At 46.1% G+C, this 16,750-nt stretch overlaps 1 protein-coding gene and 1 long non-coding RNA gene across 3 annotated transcripts in view; both read left to right on the forward strand.

Moving 5' to 3' along the window:
* The window catches only part of LOC139049893 (uncharacterized), a 32,327-nt gene extending 30,697 nt beyond the window's left edge, over positions 1-1,630 (forward strand). For both annotated transcript variants that reach the window (XR_011508650.1, XM_070525764.1), the window contains one exon: positions 808-1,630. The gene's annotated coding sequence lies outside the window, so the exon portion shown is untranslated. The remainder of the gene's footprint in view (positions 1-807) is intronic.
* A 2,144-nt stretch (positions 1,631-3,774) lies between these two features.
* Positions 3,775-11,490, forward strand: LOC139049751 (uncharacterized). Its single transcript, XR_011508555.1, has 3 exons — positions 3,775-3,907; positions 6,206-6,362; positions 10,890-11,490. It is a non-coding gene; the product is annotated as an uncharacterized lncRNA (long non-coding RNA).
* Positions 11,491-16,750: the final 5,260 nt, after the last annotated feature.

The following is a 16,750-nucleotide window of genomic DNA, read 5'->3' on the forward strand; positions in this document are numbered from 1 at the left end:
AACAATATGTGATTGTTAGAATAATATGCGCTATCGCCAAGAACTAGCTCCCCTAACTCCTACCCATTCTTTTACACAGGTGTCTGTTTCGCCGTGCAATGTCCGCTGTAACCCGCCAGTTGCGATGCCGGTGGGTAAATACAGCGGGGCTGGAAAGTTCTCGACCCTTACTTTCCCGTAGCCGGCACCACTATAGATTCAAAACAAACTTGTATTCGGCATTGCAGTGTGTTCGTGCATCGCTTGAGTGCTAATCGCACTGACGTCGACAGTCATCGTAACATGGGTACTGCCGGAATTTTTTTTCTTTGCACCATGGCTCAGTATGACGACATGTCCTGACGAAGACAACAACGTCGATGACAGCAATGGCCGTCGTCAGCGTAACCGAAGGGGCGGCAAAAGCAATCCCAACATGGAGCTTTCAATCTATTGCAGTGAAACAGGATGTCGTAGTGTTTTTCATTGAAAAACAATGACGACTACAATCGGACACAGCGGCGGCACAAAACATGAAGAGAAGATGTTACTAACAACCGATGGCTTATTGCAGGTGGCCATTGCAGGTGGGAGAAAATCAACGCGATTCATTACATAATTTCTCAGTAGTGTCTCTGACATCAGGTTTAGAGGCCTAATTTGTTCTGTTGTTCGTCCCCATTTTTCATTCGCTATCATCGGTGTTTTCTTTGAAGTAATCTCGGCGCGATCTTCTTCGCCAAAAGAACTGTTGGCCATTTAGTCAGGAAGCTAATATTTTCCAAACCATTCTAAGCCAGCTGAAGGCTTACTTCCCTCCTTCTACAGGCGACAGTTCGGCAGCCCCGGTCAACCTTCTGCAGAGGAGATGCGAGTCACCGTGACACCGCCGACAAAGTCTGGACAAAGCCTACATGATATCGCTGTCGGAGGCCACGCAGCTGCCTGCACGCTCTGTCCAGCTCGACGTTGCCGAGCTGTTCTGCACCGTCCCGGGACTCGCATGAACAGCGATGGCGGAATGAACTGAAAAAGGTGCGACGGCGTCTCGAACAACGTCGTCTACGAGTCCAGCCGCCTGGCTTACGTGAGGACCTTCCTGAAACTGCGGAAGGCATGGGAAGAGAGTGAGGTTCACCTGTTCCTTTCCTGGTGCATTGTCCAAACTGCGTCGCTGTCCTCAAACCGACGACTGTTGGTCAGCTTCTACGATCGGAAAGAAGCGCTGGCGTTCAGTCCGTTTTCATTGTGAGGAAGTCGGTGCTGTATTTGCTGAGACCCGAAGGGTCATCAAGGATGCCCGATAACAGAAGACAAATATTCGTCAAGGATCACGACGCCAGAAGAAATAGTAAATGACCCCGACATTTGTTATGACATATTCATGTGGTCGCTTCGAACTGCTCTGGCAGAGCTGCAAAGGTCATCCAAGAGAGCAGCAACTAAACGTTACTGTTTGAAATGAAAGAACGCCCGTGTCCCGTTCATTGGGGGCACGTTAAACATCCCCTGGTGCTCAAAATGTCTTCTTTTCTTTCTGATGCAAATTCTGGATTCGAAATTATTCTTTCTGGGGACAACAGTTTTCTTTGTGATGACGATTCGCGAATAAAAGTTATGACGGCGAGAAACGGCCAGCTGCTACTCTAAATTACTTTTATTGTGTTTTATGCCCCCTGCATTATTGGATGGATACGATGCGGGATTTCATTCAATAATGAATATAATAAAAGGAAGTCCCTTTGTCACAGCGTCGCATGCTAGGATGCGCTCTTTAGCCCAAACAGAAACCTCGATCATTGGTCATAAACGTCAAATAATGGTAGCGATGACAAGCTTCTTATCTAGAATAATACTGATGTTCTCCAGGTGTAATTAATGGTGTGTCAGGTATGGAGCTACTCCGCGAAGAAATTAGCAGCATTGCATTCGCTCCCTTTTTTGTGTATTTTGTCATTGTTTCCAATTATACTTCGAATCAGCCACAGTTATTATTTCGCATCATCCTTTCGTGTAGCTACGCAGACTCCTTGGATGCCGACAAGTGCTCGTTGCTGCAATGCGCAGGCGCAAACGCTTGCACTTCCGGCTATAGGCACGCTGCCCCGAAGCTCGGGAGCCTTGCACTTCGCACGCTGGCTCTCGAGGCGTCACTCGGGGCACATCGTGCAGATGGCGCCTATGTCGATAGGGAGCACTATAGACGGCTTCGAGAATTATGGCGGGGACCGCGATGCTCTTTGTCGCCTGGTGCTACGCCCTCTGCCGGTGTGGCGGCGGCATGAACCACCTGCGTCGGCGACGAATACAACAAGCTGTTCAGCGAAGTTGAAGGGTTTGCCGAAGCGTTCGGCTGCGGCCCGGGTAGCCGCAGGCATGCCTTAGACAAATGCACCTTCGGGTGAATTCGCGTCGTCATTTGTTTGTGGGACGCGTATGTTATCTGGCGTTATTGTCGATTCTGAGATATACGCAATGCGGTATTGGCACAAACTCTAAACTTTCTGCTGACAGGGGCGCTGAAAACGCACATGTAGTTCAACGCGGTAGCATGTAAAGAAATGTGGTTGTTAGGTGACTTAGAATGAAGGGTGTTAGATATGGAGCTGTTTCCTGCGCCTACTTCGAGTTCCCCCGGACCACATCGAATCGCAGCACATTCCAGAGGAGCGCTCGAGCCAACAAGTTCACGCGCCAACAAGTTCGTACTCCGCCGGTGGAGCCGTGCCGCCGGGAGGAGAAAGAGCCCTCGGACAATGGAGCCCAATCGTCCCCCTTCTTCGCCTTTGAAGAAGGCATTTGCTACCACAGCGGGGCCGTACCGCCGGGAGTAGGTGAGCCCTCGGACAATGGGGCCCCTTCTCCGCATTTGAAGAGCGCATTGCAAGTCAGAAGGCAAGACCGCAGGGAGCCGCCTGGTATGGCACCGCGGCACGGGCGCCAACCATTGGCCGAAAATGGCGTCATCTGAGTGGACTCTCCCATTGGTCAAAGATGACGCCACTTCCAGTGCTCGAAGGGTTTATAAGAAGCATTCCAGAGATACCAGAGCATTCCCTGATTGACCTCTCTCGAACTTCTTGCCGCGGGCCGCAGCGTCCGAGTTGCTGCCGGCCCGTAATGACTGTACGACTGTTACTTGACTCTCACCTCTCTGTATATAATGTAAAATAAATACTCCCAAGTTTTGTGTTTTCATACCGAAGTCCGTCCTCGACCCCTACAAGGGGCACACATTATAATGATTTGCTGTTAGAATGCAGATGCTACATTATTAACCAGCTTACGCCTTAATGTGCCAGTGCTAAATCACTTCTGGGTTTCACTTTCCAATTTCATGTCTATCAGCAGTTTATAAATAAAGGTTTAAGAGGTTACGCATTGCCCTGCGAGGATACGAACCCCAGATCCCACAAATAGCGGTCGGAGTTTTTAGCTCACCAGCTGTTCATTTGCTGCACCTAAAAAAACGCAGTTTCGTCCGAAAGCCGCTGCATCGATTCCGATAGCAAATTAGTAGACGGCTATATGAAGTAACGATAGTAGTTTTATCGGCAGTATGAACTTGGAAACACTCGCTTGCGAACTGAACTAACAAGCGTGGTGACAGCGCGCACAAGCAAACATGAACAAATCGCACTCGATGAGCGCGGGCACTCGCTGTAAAAACGCCAGTGTGAGCATGCACATTTGTGTAGAAACGAACCTTCGCGACTTGCTTGCGTCGCCTAGCAACAAGCTATCGGCGCAATCGGCGTGCCAGACGGGCCGATGCATACGTCACGCGCCTAACACGCTACCGAAGCGAGCGAGGACCGCTGAGCGCGTCAGGTTCGCCTGTTCGGCGACCGGTCTCTTCTGGACGTCGTCTGTCTTTTGGACGTCGTCTGCATTCCTTCTGCACTACACTATATTGAACTACGGTAAGGTGAGAAATCTTGTTGGACAGTCTGCGACGCATTTCAAGGAATTTAGGTTTTACCACTCGAAACCGAGACCCGCGACGCAGTTAGCGAAAAAGCATCTAGGCCGTGCGACGCTGTTAGTTTCATGTGTTCTGAATATTAAGGGGACGAGTTTTGGTGCTTTCTCTGACCCCCAACGCTAGTGCAACTAGTTTGCTTACTTTTTTGGGTGCCCTTGAAGCACAGTGACCGTGCCCGGCGTTGTGACGCAGTTTCGAGCGTACTGAATCTTACTGGGACAAGTTCGTGACGCATTGTCTGACTCCCAGCAATATTGTAATTTCGTTACCGTTTTGGGATACTCTTCAGGCACGCTCGCCGCGCCTGGCGTTGTGGCGCACTTGGCAAAAAGCAGCTCGGTCCTGGTGACAGTTAGTTTGGCGCGTACCGAACATTAGTAGGACAAGTTGATGACGCCTTCTATGGGCCCGCAGTATATGCCTTCTTCCGGTACTCGCAGTTGCCGAAAACGCGACGAGTAATTGCCAAGAATGGTGATGCGGGAGTGTGCTCCTTGTGCCGGCAGAACGCGTAGGTTTCTTCTTCTGGCCGCGGCTCGGCATTTTTATTCTTTTCATGTTGCGCTGTGCAAATCTTAGAATGCGGAATATATCACCCGAGTACAGGTACGGTCAAAAGAATCACGCAGAAACTGGCGCAATAAAAGCGCAATAACCCATCAGGTATCACCGATGTACGGGACCTTGATTTTATAATACATTAGTCTGCAAAAAAGAGTTGAAAAGCACAGTGGCCGTTAGTCTCCGCAACCATTTGGGTAATCATGGAATTTGGGTGACAGACCGGGTCAAATGCTTTCTTTAAATCTAAGAATAATCCTACGCAATCTCGTTTTTGTGTAGAGCTGTGTATATACTCTGGGTTAGTTCTAACACTGCTGATGAAGTTGATTCATTGGCTCTAAATCCATGTTGGGAATCTGTTAGAAGCTTGTTTTCGTTATTGGTCTGCATTTTTTGACGATGTACAGAAGCCTTTAACCTAGGGCTCTCGTCTTTCCGCTGTAGTAAGATCAATGACTGACTGTGTAGAGCGGGCGGTGTGTTTCCATTCACAACGATCATATCAAATTTATGGTCCGTAGTCCAACCGTGATCGGATGAGGCTCTTGTAAAGATTCATTAAACATTTCCTGTCGCTGCCCCATGTTGTGTGGCATAAAACTTTAAGTAAGTTCATTGTTTTTAAGCATTTGACCTTGAGATACTTTATGTGTGGAATAAAAGTTAATTTCGGGGGGGGGGTGCAAGACAAATTCAGAACGGCGTCGTCCTCCTTTCGAGTTTCGCATCTCGCCAAGGCGCCGCTTAAGATGTGTTCCCTTTCCCAAAGATGGTTGTACGTACTGCGAAAATCAGATAAGGCCTACGTCTTTTGTTCTGCTGGAGATCGAAAGGTGACGCGCAAGATTCGCAGGCGGCAAGTATGTTTCCCCCTCTCTGTTGGGATTCCTGCATCGTCACGGCCAGTTAATTAGCCGAGTTGGTAGGTTAACATCGTCCAAATCAAAGCCTTCGTCAAAGTTTATTTTGCGCCATTTCTGCGAGTTCTCTGCATTTGAACATTGCAATCGTGGCGATAGCGAGCCATGTAGCCTGCATCGATACCAAGGATTTGCTGTGGTCTTGGCTGCCACTTTGCCGCATATCTGCTTATGTGATCCCGTGCAACAGCGCCCACCTGCTTTCGTGCATAGCATACGCTTCTGGCGTCAGGCCGATACTCGAGCCGCTTTTTTCGAGAGGACCACAGAGCGACTGAGAGAATGTTGGCTGGTCGTTCTTTGTAGGACGTTCCGGCGGCTCAGGTTTCGAACAAGGCGAGGGACCAAGTTACGATTCCCAGCAGACAAGGGGAGACAACTTCGTGCAAGCGTTTTTAATTCCGCACAATCAGCAGCTATGCTGAATGCATTGCACTCCTCTTTCTTTCTTTTCTTTTCTTTTTTGCTGTATAACTCTATTTCCGGCTCGCGAATTAGGCTTCTCAACCTAATTCGCGCAGCGCATCAAATTCAGCGCAGCATTCCACTGAATTTGATGACGTGTTGAAAAAACAAATTCGTTCCTTTCACGCTGTATAACTTCGGTCATCGCGCATAACCTTTGCCTTTGCCGCAGTAGCAGGCGAGGTAGCATTGCACTGATATCGCGGCTTGCTTTAGCGTTGGCTGCCATTTTGCCATTCGTTGGTTCATGCGACTGAGCACGAGATCATTCACTTTTTTTTTTCGCGTATAGCTTTAGCTTGTGTCGTCAGGCCGCAACCTTTTCGATGGCGCCACGATTTGACAAAGAATGCTGGCTATACTTGTGCACGTGGGACTTCCCCATGACTCATGATCCGAACAATGGGGGGACGAACAGCCGGGCCGAGTTCCACTTTCCAAGAGACACGGTGAGCGCAATTCTTTCTATTGATTTAAATTAATTAGACTGAATAAACATTTTTGTGCAGCAGCTAGGCGATATGTACCTCCAGCTGATTTTTGCTGCAAAGTGTTTTTTTTTCAGCCCGCGATGTAGGCGTATACCAACCGTTCAATAAATACGCTACAGCTTCCAGTCCAATGCGGCACGTCGCAGAGTTTGATGTCGTTGCGTTGAAAAGAGAACCTGTTCGTTACGTATTCCGAAAGGCAATTCAAAATATGCTGAAAGTGTAATGAAGAAATATTGCCCGCATCTTGACGTTTTGCCGTGTTTTTGTTGGTTTTTGCTGTGGTACCATCGATGGAAACCATGCCGAACCAGGGATACGCCAAGAATAAAGCCCTGCGCAGAAAGAGAAATATTATGCAGATGCAGGGCACGTGTTGGAATCTATTTGAAGCGAAACTTTGTTAAAATCCCATATTAACTAACGGCACCGTGTACAATTTTTATAGCCATCCTTTGTGACGACTAAATTCATGTATAATGTTTATTAACAACTTTCTGTTCGTGCAATCTTTAGACTCCTGCTCTGCACCGTTCAGAAGCTATTCAGGTCAATATAGAATTATTCCGCTGATTTTACTGTCTTCGGAATTGCTCGTAGTACCCAGCTTATCTTTCAGTGCGTATATCTTGGCATATTCCTAGGGGTGGGCAGCGCGACCCGGGCGAAGGACAACACGAAGCACACCATACACGCGCAGACTAACTGGTTTAGTTTTTTCAAGTAAGTAATTAAATATACAGAGGATGCGATCATATGATGAAGTGACGCGTACAAGTGGTGAAAGGGTGTCGGCCTATCTTGCCATTCAAAAACTCCGTTTCTTTATCGTGCATAGAGATTAAATTCTGGTTGACGCATGCGCCTGAGTTGACATGCATGAAGTAGGCTTTTACAATGCCGCACTTAATTTGATTTCTATTGTTGTACAATATTTCGTTTTTTTTTACGAACTTTGGCTTGCATGGGCAATTTCGACAATGCGCGGCCAGATTCGAGCCTGTTACATTCCTGATTGCACCTTGGTGCTCCCTAAGGCTCCCTAAGGCACCCTAAGGTGCTCCCTAAGGATATTAAGGCAGCGCCCCGTCTGCCTAAAGTACTTTTTGCCGCACGAAAGAGAATAACGTAAATCACTCCCACGGAGCGTGCCACGATTCGCCCCATGTGTTTTACGCGACACATGACCTTGGACGCATGTTTAGGTCTAGTGACGCGATTGCTAATTTTTTTCGAGTTTTAAGCTGGAAAAACCACTTGGACACCATATTTCATGGCTGTCTCTTTTAACCCATGCCCCATCTGATGTACGTAAGGGATGACTGCAAACTTTTTTTACCGTTTCGACCTGTTTCTGGGGTGCTTCCCCGTTTTTGTTAATTTCTTCACTAGCCCTTCACATATTGATACAATAGATTTTGGAAAACCGGCCTTCTCTAGACGATTAAGCCGTTGCGAAAAGCTCAGATTGGCGAGGTGGTGGCATGACTTTCTAAGGGCAGAACCTGAACACGTCATAGCAATGCCTCTTTTCACTAGTTTTGCGTGTGCCGACGCGTAGTTTAGAATTGGTTTGCTTGTCCTGGGGTTACATTGCCAAACAAATATGTTGTGCTGTTAATCTTAACTCTAACTCCAAAAATGGAACTTCATTAAAAATCGGCTCTTCGTGAGTGAATCTGAGACCCATTCCCTCTTTATCAAAGGCTTCGAAAATAACGCCAATGTCTTTGGAACTTGTTTGAGAGCGGATAACTACGAAGTAGTCAATAACCGTAAAGCACGTAATCATTGTTCCTGCCAAGACCCTCTCGAGCGCCCGGTTAACATTGCCGAGAAAGATCTCGCTAAGAATTAGTGCGACCTGAGAGCCAATGCAGACCCCCTGCTTCTGAATCATAACTTCATTATACCAGATAACGAATTTTGAATTTAAATAAAGAGACCAAGAGCTCGAGTAAATGACTGAGCCGGGACGCCACTCTCATTCCCAAACTTTAACTTATCGTTATCCATAATGAAATCTTCGTCTTGATCAGCTGATTTCTAGGAAGGAATTAATATAAATCGGTGATGTCAACACTGAAGGCTGTGCATGCTGCATACACCCATAGTAAAAACCCAACTTCTAAGTTTCTTACTTATAATGGGTGTTCTACCTCGCGCCCTGGCAAATTCTTTTGAATGTAACCAGAGACTTCGGGTTACCAAGTATCGCTCTCAGACTGACTTGTGTGTAAAGGTTGGTCAGGTTTATGCGTTATTATCTTAAAGAAAACTCTGACTTGTCATAGATCAAGTTTTCGTCTCACTGATTTCAAGCTGCGTCTATTTTTTTTATTGCTTCCTCAGTCTTTCTTACGTTGTAATTTCAAATTTCCCCTATTTTGTCCTTGTTCCTTAGTTTTGACAGTTCCTCGAATTCTATCTGATCTCTTGAGTTGGGCACTTTCTTTCTTTGTCGTTTCTTTACTAGGTCCTTCGTTACTTGGGATAGCTTACCTATTGGTTGCCTTGGTGCCTTACCTACCACTTTAATTGTGGCTTCTGAAGCCATCCTAAATCAGTGTAAGAGTGGGGTTGAAGATTAATATAGAGAAAACAAATATAATGACGAACAGCCTGGCAAGGGCACAAGAGTTCAGGATTGCCAGTCAGCTTCTAGTCTGTAAGGAATTCATTTACGTAAGTAAATTTCTGACAGGTGGCTCTGATCATGAGAAGAAAATTTACAGAAGAATAAAGATGTGTTGGAGCGCACTCGTCAGACAATGTCAGATCCTGAATGGAAGCTTACCACTATTATGAAAAAGGAAGGTGTGCAATCAGTGCGTCCTACCGCTGCTAACATCTGGGGCAGAAACTTGGAGACTGACAAAGAAACTGGAGAACAAATTAAGAACCGTGCAAAGAGCGACGAAACGAATGTTAGGCGTAATGTAGAGACTGGAAGAGAACAGTGTGGATCAGAGAGCAAACGGGGATAACCGATATTAAATTTACATTCGGAGAAAAAAAAATGGAGCTGGGCAGGTGATGCAATGCGTAGGTTAGATAACCGGTGGACCATCAGGGTTACAGAATGGGTAACGTGTCAAGAGAGAGAGAGAAAACTTTATGAAATGACCTTGCTGGGATCAAGAGGGGCGGGGGCCGGGAGGCTAGCCCTGCCAAAGTTCCCCTTCCTCAGGCGGTGGCCATACCTTTAGTCTTGGCGTCGGCCAGCCGGACTGCCCAGAGCTGGTTTCCGGGCGTGTGCTGGGCAGAACAGGCTCCCACTGCTCGGGCGTGGTGATCTTAAACGTAGGATTGACGCTGTGTTTAGTGGTGTGTGCCGCTGCGGGACATGTCCAGGTTTATGTGGTCGAAGGCGGCGCGATCCGCCCCGCACGCTTTGCGTGGTGGCGCGTAAACGTCTGGTATATAAATGTGACTGTACAGCGAGGATGTGGGTAATGTGCATTTCTCTAATAATCGCCATGTTCTCGACTGGGACTTGTTGAGTGACTTTTGAGAAGCAGGGTACTTCGTTCTTGCCTTACGGCAATGCATGATGATTTCACCGTAGGTAACCATTCTGTCTTTCGCGTGGCCGCGCCAGGAGACGACTGCCTCCACATCAGCCAGCTGGGCAGTGGGTAGTCGGTGGGGGGGGGGGGGGTGAGGAGTCGCGGCTCCGATGACCGATGACGCTCCCAGCGGACGATTTCTCGGGCAGCGTCGTGAGCAGCTTCTTCCCCGCAAGGTCCGAATGGCCCGGGGCCCAGATTAACTGAACGCGGTGGCAGGAAGACTGCAGGAAGGGGCCTTCGTCGTCCAGTGGACATAAGATAGGCTGCTGCTGCTGATGATGATATCTTTTACCGGCGTTCCCCAAGATCATTCTTTGTTCTGTAACTAGGTTGTTGCCACGTGTGTGTGTTATACTTGTAGGCGTATTGTAACGGTCAACGTGGCCCGTTTTCCTGGAGAAGAGATGTCCATCAGTGCTCCATCACTGCCCTGTTGCAGAGGCCGCACCAGGGATTATGCAGAGTAAATAGGATTATACAAGCATTCAGCACGGAAGGCCGCATTCCCAACGCCCCACACCGGCGTCGACCAAGTGCAAACGACGGATGAGGACGCGCTTATGGTGGCTGCAGTTTTTGGTGGCTGCAATCCACGAGCGAAGTGCGAGAACTGCTGGACGTAGACGCTCCCATTGTTGCCATGCGGCGACGTCTCGGGAGCGCTGGACTGCGACGTTTTGTGGCTGCGCAAAAGCTCATCCTCGCGTGCTTCGAGCAAGGCGTCACGGCTGCTATTTGCCGAAGCGCACGCCTTCCGATGATTGGGGCGGAGTTTTCTTCCCGGACGAGTCTTTTTTAACCTGTCTGCACCAACGCGTGCTAGTTTGGCGAGCAAGAGGGACAGGTAAGAACAATTTCCCCGAACGGTCTTTATTTTGTGTGAAGGACTTAACCTAATGTGATTTCCGTGCAGTTACGAGCCACCCAACGTGCAGGGGGTCGCCGGGAGCGGACGCGCCTGCGTGAACGTGTGGGGTGCGGCGTCAAGCCATGGTGTCGGGCCTGGTGTCGGGTGTAGGGCGCTCTTACTCCGAAGCCCGACTGTAGCGAAATCTTGGACAACGTGCTCCTCCCTTACGCCCTCGCCGCTTTCCCAGATGCCGATTTTGTGTTCCAGCATGACCTTGCCACAGGCGCACACTGCGAAGATTGTAAAAGCACCTAGGAACTCGTAGAATACATCTGATCACCTGGCTGGCTAAGGGCACTGTCGTGAACATCTGCGAAACTGTAAGGGGGCTCATGAAAGCAAGCCTGGTGCGACAGCGGTGACAGTGGACGAGCTGTGGGTAGCTGTTTGCCCAGAGTGGGAGAATCTTAGAGCAGGTAACCTTGTAGCCTAACCTGTACTCTTCAATAAAATCTGGACTGTCAGCAATGGTTGCTGCCAAATAGGATATAGCAAAATAGTAACGAAGATCGAACAGCCAATTATCGCAGTTTACAGCCTTCACTTTGCGAAGTGTTCGAATATTTTCTGAAAAGGGCGCAAAATAAAAGTTTGCACGTTTTAGTTTCATAACCTGTTTTCTGCATTGTGTGACTTAAAACCTGAGAAGAAAGGCAATCTAGGTAACTATTTCCAGGCAGTTGAGGTAACGCTAAGCATTAGGAACACACTATCTTGACTGGAAGCTTTCGCTCGGGCGTAACTCCGACACGGCCTATTCAAGTACACGCAAAACGCAGAAACGTTTTTGAGATAACCCCTGGAGAAATTTTACTGAAATTTGTCGCATTTGTGAGAAAAAATTCTGGTGAGTGTTGCAAGCGGAATATTGATTTAGGGCCGGAATTTAATGATTTTCAGAAATTCGAAAGTTTGAAATAGAAGCACGAAGTTTACAAATTAATAAGCTCTGCGTCATGAGCAGATGTCGGGGTTCTTCGAACGACACTCGTTAGATCGATGAAAGCGGACGAATTCAATATATCTTACCGAGTTCGTTACGTTGTGTAGCAAGGGTCCCGCAAAAACTATTTCCGTAATAAATGTTCGCGGATTCATATTTAACATATCAGTTTTGTCTGCTTTGATGTACTATTAGATTCAATTCACAGAATGAGGGTATCGTTTTTCATTGCTGAGTGAGTTACAATCATCATAGTTTCGTTTTCTGAAAATTTTTGATTTGTGCAACTTTTTCATAAACGGTGGACGACCTAAATCATGAATTCGAAACCAGCAGTCGCTAGATTTTAGGTTTATTTTAAATGCAGCAAACCTCGCCAAATTTGGAGCAGTGGTTGTCGAGAAAAACGAATTCTCCTTTTACATGCTTTTTGATAGGAGCACCCGAGCTAAAGCTTCCTTATCAACTGAAAAGATTTTGCGCCAACAACGCACACAAGACGACGACACCACGGGCGCTACTTCAACTGTTTAACGAGGGTGAAAGCACTCTACACATATAGCCCTCCAAAACACCGCGCACGCGTACAAGGCAACGTGGAGTTTTTAAAAAGTCTTGTCAGAGTAGGCGGGATAGAAACTTCAGCTCAGTTTGAATATTTTCTGAAAAGTGTGCGAAATAAAAGTTTGCAAAATAAGTTTCACCCTCATTAAACAGTTGAAGTAGCACTCACGGTGTCGTCGTCCTTTTGTGTGTGTTGTTTTCGGCGCAAAATCTTCTAAGTATGCAAGATCACCAACTAGCCCAGCAGTTAACTCTTCTAATGAATACTACTTATAAGTTCGCAAGCAAATTTTGGCTGTACTCTGGAAGTTCTTACGTACCCTTTGAAAAGTTTCTACCGCATGGATTTTTCAAATTGGTTCATTATTAGCTGAGGTATAAGTATTAGTGCCGCGAACCCAGGGTTTGGTGAGAAAGAGGGTGTCTTTTATTTTTTTGGTGTGGGGGGGGGGATGCGTGCGCATCCACGCATGACCGTGCGCTGGAACACTCTAGAAAATAAATTTCGCCTTGCGCGCACACAGCTGCACATGGGAACAATTAGACGTAATGGAAGTACATCTCTCTAACTACGGCGCGAAGTTTTTGCCTGCGTGAAAGAATGCTGCGAATACGCGCAAAATTGCCGCGCGAGTGGCCACTCGAGGCACTTTGCGTGTATTCGCGGGCTTCTTTCAAGTTCGCAAAAAAGTTATGCAGCACATATTGAGCAATAGAAATCTGTATCTGCGGTTTCTCATGTTGCTCTACAATTTTCTCATTGACACTTGATCTAAATCTATTTTTTGAGACGTTGAATATATAGATGCGTGATGTAATTCGGCGGAATGCAAAAAATCTGAGCATCTCCAAGCGATCGCAAACAACATTGCCTTGGTTCTGTCCGGCTACGTGGCATATGCATATTTTTAAATCTTGAGGGGGACAGTGCCCTGTAAAATACTGGACAACCCTTCTGAAAAAAGATGATGAATATGTGTTAACACGGATGAACTGAGGACATTCTGTTAAAGATGCTTGTATTCAGTTAAGAACTGATTGGTGAGGATTGAATCGTGAGAGCTTGAGTAGTAAACGAGTATAGGGCACTTTATGTAAATTTTATTCGAAGTCAAGGTGAAATGCATGGACAGGTATGTTACTATCAAGGGATGAGTGAATGTCGTGCAAGAACAAAGCGAAGTTGTTTCTTAAGGGAATGGCTTTTATGGAAAAAGTGTTGGTTAGGATGAAAGAAATTGATGGACGATAGAAATTTTGCTACGCTGGAAAAAAAATGAAATTTTATAGTAGTTTGATGTAGACGCTCGTGATTGAAATTCCGCGACTAATTTTTGGAACAAGACATATTGCATTTTTAAAAAGCTGGATTACTTTGCTAATACGCCTGACGACTGATACAGTAACCGCATTAAGAGATTCTTTGCAAATTTCTGATGATGCTGGAATGGTACTTAGCGTTTTTAGTACCTTAGCAATGATTCCGTTAATTACGGTTGAGGATGAAGTGTTATCGAATCTAACAATGTCAGCTGGGTCAAACGTAATGTTATACATTTGGGTCTCGGTGTATATAGATAAATACTACCTTTAAAGTTACCTGCGTATATAGCACACCTAACACCTCCCATGTGTACTATCCAAATTTTCCATTAGAATAGGTCAACTCGCGAAGCAGATACCTCCCCCCCTGCCGCCCACATCGTCGTCCAGGGCCTTCCCATGAAAAAAAAAAAAAAAACACTCGGCCGTGTGATTATAACCCCTGTATTTTCAATTCTAGACCCTCGCATATACCATACATTCGATTGTTGCTCCCCCCCCCCCCCCCCCTTATTACCCAACTCCCCTTTAGAAGAGCCCTACCTAAATATACTGTGCCGAGGAAAGCGTACGCCGCCTTGCAAAAGACAAGTCCACTTGTCAAAACGTTTGTTCCCGCTTTTACCTTGTTCTACCTTTGTTCATCATCTTGACCCGCCATGGTTGCTCAGTGGCTATGGTGTTAGGCTGCTGAGCACGTTTTCGCGGGATCGAATCCCGGCCACGGCGGCCGCGTTTCGATAGGGGCGAAATGCGAAAACACCCGTGTACTTAGGTTTAGGTGCGCGTTAAAGATCCCCAGGTGGTCAAAATTTCCAGAGTCCTCCAGTACGGCGTGCCTCGTAATCAGAAAGTGGTTTTGGCACGTAAAACCCCATAATTTAATTTTTTTTCATTATCTTGAATTTGCATCTCCTGCCTTTGTGGTTTCCTCGAACTTGTGCAAATAATTCCTTTTCGCATTCAACGCTACCTGGCAGCCCACATTGATAATATAGTGAATAAGGATAACCGTGTGCTTGGTTACTGAATACGAAACGTTTTCGTTATTCAGGTTATTTGAAGTTTTTCTTTTACCAAACTATAATGACCGAAGTTAGAATTTGCTACATCAGTCTCGTAATCTAGTAGCACAAACTTAACAAATTACGACAAGTTCATAACAATTCTACTTGTTTGTCGAATTATACCGGAAATACCGGCGTTACAGCTGTGAAAAATAACCTTTCTTTTGCAACCCTTGCAGCTCAACGTAAAGTTTTAACATTCTCAAATAAACTTTGACCGTGCAGCGTGGCATGATGTGTTTGAGTACGACAGTCATTGCATCGACTGTCGTTTACAAATACGTGGGACGTCATTACGGCAAACATCGTTCACATCAGTGTTAATTCCTCCTTTCGGGATGCCTTAGAATCATTACTTACTATAACGCAGTTTCATAAACTGGCACGTCATAAATTTATAAACAGTTAACTTTTTTGTTTGTAGTCTATTCATACGAAAGTGTTTATGCCTTTTTTACTTGTGCTGCTTGTTTCGTACGTCTACTTTTTTCACGAGATATCTGTGATAAACCATGTAATCTATTCTATGACATGCCTTGAAAGGTCCTGAAAGTATTATGTAGGAGTGAACAAATGAGTCAACATTTGAATAGAGGTTAATGAATGAATGAATTACTGGCACTGTGAAACAAAATGTACAGAATCATAAATGTATCTATACACGTTTCATACCTCTCTGTGCATATACACCTCTCATTGCCATTCTTTCCTCGACAAGCATCGTAAGTAGCCATTCTCCACCTGAAATCGCAGCGTAGGTTTATGACACTGTATAGCCGTGTTTGAATTTCGGCATAGGTTGCGCGCGGGGTAGCTATCATTTATTATTCATTTTACTTTACAGGTCCATGCATGGAGCATTGAGAAATAAGAGGCACATAGCATGACAAATAAAAAAAAAGGAGCAAGTGGATGTGCGGACTAAAATTATTAATATTTGAGAAGCAATATTACTACACATGAAATTGCATGGACTAGTGATCTCTGCGGTGGATAAGCATACAAATTGAGCGGGATTACGCGCTGCACTGGAATAGACACAATCGCACGCATTTAATTACCCCGTCCACTTAAGACATATTCCAACATGTGCACGGGATCTGCTTAAGTATTTTAGTTTGTCATGAACCAGACGTTTGAGTGCGTTTAAGGGTGATAACATAGAAAACAATGTCACTCCAAACCTTCGACTTACTTTTTGTACTTACCATCATGTTATCTGCCGTTAGTTTTTTTTTATGAGTCACTGACATATAATGCACGCCATTTTATGCAAAACCATCAATTCAAATTAAATATGTGTGTTTTGTTTATGCTGTTAAACTTGCAGTGAGAAATGTGTTCTCTTCATACTTCGCCTTCCTGTCGCATACATGCTGCTAAAAGTTAGTCCTGAGCTACCCACTATGGCGTCCCTCATGATGCCCGAGTTACTTTGGAACATTATACTCATCAAATTAAACGTACAGCAAAATGAAGCACCTTCCGGTTTTCCAGGCTTATTTTTTTTTTATCGACATTGACGCAAGTACATTCGGCCTGAAGTTGTTAGGTTGACCATCGTCTTTAAAAATGGTACGTAAAGATAACACAGGGTCTGATTACGGACCATTGTACTCGTTTAGCAACTTCTCGGACAAGCATACACGATGGATCAGGTACCACAGAACAACAAACAACCTGGTCAGGAGCTGATGTCTTGATACCAGCTGTCATACAGGCGCTTCTGGTTGGCTTGTGAGGACGACAGTCGAGACCGGGTGATCTGCGTGGCGTGGTCGGCGGGGCCGATGGCATCCCATGCGTAGCCGCTGGGCAGCGCCGTAGCAGCAGGACTTATGTTGTCCATTGGCAACGTGGGTTCACGGCCAAAAAGCATGTAGAATGGCGAATATTTGGCGGTGTCGTGATGAGTAATTGCCAGATAGGGTAGCGCAAGATCCCAACCACGACGGTCTGACGAACAA

This window comes from Dermacentor albipictus, chromosome 9 (assembly GCF_038994185.2).
Source record: "Dermacentor albipictus isolate Rhodes 1998 colony chromosome 9, USDA_Dalb.pri_finalv2, whole genome shotgun sequence".
Lineage (NCBI taxonomy): Eukaryota > Metazoa > Arthropoda > Arachnida > Ixodida > Ixodidae > Dermacentor > Dermacentor albipictus.